General features: G+C 38.4%; 1 protein-coding gene across 2 annotated transcripts in view; it reads left to right on the top strand.

The window, feature by feature from the left end:
• Positions 1-2,632: 2,632 nt before the first annotated feature.
• LOC138051658 (uncharacterized) overlaps positions 2,633-5,000 on the top strand; it is a 29,820-nt gene continuing 27,452 nt past the window's right edge. For both annotated transcript variants that reach the window (XM_068897911.1, XM_068897910.1), the window contains exon 1: positions 2,633-2,704. The gene's annotated coding sequence lies outside the window, so the exon portion shown is untranslated. The remainder of the gene's footprint in view (positions 2,705-5,000) is intronic.

The raw sequence follows: 5,000 nt of genomic DNA, 5'->3' as shown, positions 1-5,000 counted from the left end.
GTACCCCATCAAAAAATTAACAGCCAAACTTATTATGATTTTACTGCGTGCAATTCAAGAAATACACTGCAACTGAAAATAATACCCGAGAAAATCACCAAAGAAACCTTCATGGGCAAACATGTTAAAGGAATAATGTATTTCTCTTTTTTTTTCTTTAAAAATCTATTGCCAACCGTCCAACGACAAAATGCTAGGTTATCTCAATTACAACTTAAGATGTCAAGCTTAAAATATTAGTCTAATATTGCATATTCAGTGAAGTTCGGAGGGAGAATTACACCGGCCTTTGCCGCAATATAGTCGTCGAAAACATTCCCCATGCTTTAAATGTTTTTTTCTCAAATTAAAGCCAACGGTAACTTTCGAATTCGTTTATGATATTCCTCCCACGGTAATTAACTCTGGTCAAAGCAAAACAGCGTGAATCTGCCGTCCACGCGTGTATTGGTGTAATGGCAGTAAATTTGATTGGCCGATGAAGGACATGTCAATCACTCAAAAAAAGTGGGCGGAAGGAATTTCGAAGAGGAATTTGGTCAGGCTCTATTTTTCGTTTCGCCAACTCCACATTACGTACCACGCGAAACTAAAATAGAGCCTGATCGCAGGTTAACTTCGTCAAAGAAACTGGAGAAATGATCATTGGCTTGCTGTAAGAGCAAGTGAAGATGAAACCTCTGACGCTTTCGGTAAGTGTATTTTTAGTGTTTCAGTGTACATTCGATCGTTCAGAATGCCATCGTGCAAGCAACACGATCGACAAATTTTTGTGGAAACGACGCAAATGTCCTTTGCTACTACAATTTGATGTTTCCGTATTTCTGAATGGCTTCGACAAGACCTTATTTCAAGGATTTTTCCTCAAAGAGACTGATGTAATGTTTTCCCACGTTACTTTTGCAACAGCAACAGTAATCACTGTTTAGCAGCGTGGGAAAATTTTCGTGCGGTATAAGACATAATTCAAACCTCGTCGTTTTATTATTTTTGTGACTTATATATTTCTGAGGTAAAAAAAACCAAACAGCACTGAAACTAGTTTTAGATTTTGAATCTCCCTCCAAATTCTGGGGCTTCCGAATTACTTACCGACTTTCTGTCGGGCTGCCAGTGTTACGCAAGCGGCCAATCGACAATATAGTTCGAGTCGATATCCCAGAGTCTCTCCGAGTGCTCACCCGCTGACCAGGAAGCCTGAGGACTCTGGGTACGAGATTGGATGCGGCTCGCACAATCGTTGATTTTTCGTGAGAAGCTGTATCTTTGATGAAGGTTTGTGTCTTATATTTAATTAAATGCATAAAATAAACACTGACACCAATCCCGCTTCGCAGATGATTCAGCCGAGCATCCAGCAAATTTTAGCTGGTTCGGTCATATAGCAAGTTTGCATTGGAGTTAAGCTTACATATTTTCTCGTTAATGTACATACATGTATGATTGCAATAGCAGCTGAATGCAGAAAAAGGCGAAATTTATTTCCTCAGCTAGGGAAGTAATTGACAAGCGACTTTTAAAGGGATAAGACCTTTAGCAACTAACTTTTCGGGCAATACCGCGAACCTCGGGAAAGAACGTGATCTTGTCTCTGTTGTCTTTGTCGTCACGTTTGCAGTCAGCGGTTCGAGACACCGTTCAGTGATTTACGGCAGCGTATTATAGCCAGAGATCAATCAGACCTCCCGTTTGACCATATCAGTCATGTCGTTACGTCTGTTTGCTATCTATTGGAAACAATTTTGAAGTTTAAATATAAGTTTTGGGAGAAGTTGAGCTGTTTGATTTGAGAGCAGTTGTAGCAATGAAAAATCCAAGATGGCGGCGCCGATTTGCATAACAGGAACGGCTAATCGAGTGCTTGCGTGAAATTCGAAAATAGTACCTCTTTCACTTTCATTTTTGTTTGAAAGGCCTTGAAGAGCTCTCTGTACGCAGATTAACGATCGTTTTCGCTAGAATAAAACATCTATCACATTTTGTGCAAGGTATGCATTATTAAGTAACAAATCTCATCTCTATACGTCTGTGTTCTTTTGTAATGAACCGGCGTGTAAATATGTTATTCGAAACAGGCTGCCTTCACCATTGTAATCAACCAACAGTCCTCTCAACAGGGGCACCCAACGTCTATTTTCAGAAAATGTCTGTTCGGAAGACGATTTGAGGTCTAGGATTTTCGGAACATTTGTTGTAAACTTTCTTGCTTGCCTGCCTCTCCTAGGATTTTCGAACATCTGATAAATGGTATAATTGCCCATGTTTACCTCATTGATGACGAAGTCTCAATAAGGTATAGTGAGGAGGACTTCAGGTGGTCACTCGATCACTCGTTCACTCGATCAATGGGCTGTTAAATCTCGGCTTGCGTTCGGACGGCCGAATTGGTGTACGAACGTTCTGGAACGGAAGCGCTAAGCGCACGTGTCTCAAGTGCGAATCCTACCTTATGCTCTTATTACATTATTTTTAGGGGACGTTCTGAATTTTCCATCGAATTATGAAATTAAAGTCTTAAAAGTCGTAGAAGAACAGTGTTCCAAGTATCTTTTGAATTCACGATAAACTTGTGTCACAGGTATTTAGTAGTCGGATATGTTCGGTCTTGATTTGGAAAATGTTCGTCTGAAGTCACATAACAAAGCACACCGTAGATCAGCCATTATTATTCAGCGACGGCAGGAGAGGAGTTTACGACTTTCAGGCAAGAAGTTGATGGTTTCTGTCTTTCTTTCTGACAAAATAATTAATAGGAAACACTCATATACACAACAAACCACTGTCGAATCATCCGTGCAACGAATTTCAATTCGCTGTGGATTCGACTTTCCAAGACAAACTCACATTCCAAGTTATTCCAAGGTTCCAAGTGAATCAAAGTTGAATCTGTTGAATATAAAGCTTTGTAGAACTGAAAGTGAATTTGATTGGAATTGAAGTGAACTGCAGTGAATTTGAGTTTCGTTGAGCTGGATTTGCTGTAGCGAGAAACTGAAGAATAGTGATAGCGTTGGTGAGTAAGGTTTCTCAAAATGGGAAATAGTTTAGCACAATATAGAGTTGCTATTGGAATGCATAGAATTTATTTAACTTCTAGAGAATAACGAGATTGCTTCAAAAGAAAATTTTGGTGTTCATTGCTGCTTTTGTTTTATCTTAAAGCAATATATTTGCCTGTCTTAAAATTAGTTGTCAGTCGTTTCAAGATGATGCAGTGGAATCGCCTATGGCTTACGCAGATTTATCTTTATCGATTTTATATTCCTGAACTAATACGACTTGGTAATGATATCGAAACTAATCCAGGACCACCATGCTTTTATCAAACATGATAATGTAATGGATTTGATGATAAAAATTACGGGCAGAAACATACTTATTAAAGACAACGTTTCGGTGTCCTCATGACACCATCATAAGGTCAAATATAATATTTTACAGATAACTCGAATATTAATGTTCAAGATTAAGTTCAAAGTTCCTAGAGACTAGGTGAAAAGTTTTGCCTTTATCGAGTCACTTTGGATATTCAGACACGGTTTGTGCTCGCGAATAAGGAACATTTCATACACAAGACAATCAAATTTGCATGAGCATTTCTTAAGAATGCGAAACATGTCAGATCTTATTGTTCTTGATTGATGTTGACTTTGGCTGTGATTGAATATTGAACCAGATCTTCACCTAGCCTCTAGGGACTTTGAAATAAATCTTGAACATTAATATTCGAGTTATCTGTAAAATATTATATTTGACCTGATGATGGTGTCATGAGGACACCGAAACGTTGTCTTTAATAAGTATGTTTCTGCCCGTAATTTTCATCATCAAATCCACCATGCTTTTGTAATATAAATGCGAAGAGAACTAAAACACCTCCTGTGTCTCGTGTATATGTTGTTGCCAGTGTTTTCAAAATCTCACAGCACCATTAGGTGAAAACATACATTTCTAATAGAATTATTTCATTGAGTGGAGATGTAGAAACAAATCCAGGACCATTAGATCAGAGCAGTAATCCCGAACAACCCCTACATTCCGTCTCTTTATTAGAAACTAGATTATCTCAGTTATGCAGGATTCCACTAGATGTTGGGGGTGGTGGAGATTGCTTTTTTTTGAGCTGTGTCACATCAGCTGTATGGCACTCCACACAATCATTATCAAGTACGTAGCCTTGGTATTCACCATTTATTGCATAACCCCGAACAGTTTATAGAAAGTAATACTGGCCACTCTTGGCAAGAATATTTGAACAATATGTCATGTGAGGGAACATGGGCTGATGCAATTATTATCCAAGCAGTAGCCAACTATCTAAGTTTAAGAATTCATATTGCTGAATCACTAGCAGCATTTGCTTCTGTTACCATCGTACAATCTGTGACAGGTGAATGTGCCAGCATCTACATTGGGCATATTGGTGAAGCCCATTATGTGTCTACCGCAAAGAAACAAGTTTCTCAAATATCAAACAAGAACAAAATTGATATGACATTAACTGGTAGCAAAGTTTTTGGGTTGGGGGGGGGGGGGGGGAATTCTTACCCTTTTTTTCTGTTCGCATGTTTTTCGTCATTTACTACCGGTAATCATCAATGAGGTGCCTCAGAGAGACTATGATTAACGGATGTTTACCCTAAAAAGGTCACCTAGAATTTTCAGAAGCCTTTTTTCTGGCTGAAAGTTTGATCCCTATAGTTTTCGGATCACTAGACTTTCAGCTAGGAAATCCAAACAGATGAAAAATTTTTAGGGGATAAAAATATGCCTATATCTACCGTTTAAAAGCTAAAAAAACGTTTAACAATGCTGTGTTTAAGTGGTTTTGAACTATATTCTCGTTGGGTGCCTCTGTCTCAAATCGAGGAATATTATAATAAAATGTACCTTTGTACGGAGTAAGCAAAGTTAACGGTGAAAGGAAATGTAATGGCATGGCTAGGTTGGTTTTAAAACTGAAGAGAGTACAAATTAAAGTAAAATTGAACTAATCTGCC

Source organism: Montipora capricornis, chromosome 6 (assembly GCF_036669925.1).
Source record: "Montipora capricornis isolate CH-2021 chromosome 6, ASM3666992v2, whole genome shotgun sequence".
NCBI lineage: Eukaryota > Metazoa > Cnidaria > Anthozoa > Scleractinia > Acroporidae > Montipora > Montipora capricornis.
Note: the sequence above shows the minus strand (reverse complement) of the source record. Positions and strands in the feature narration are given on the sequence as shown.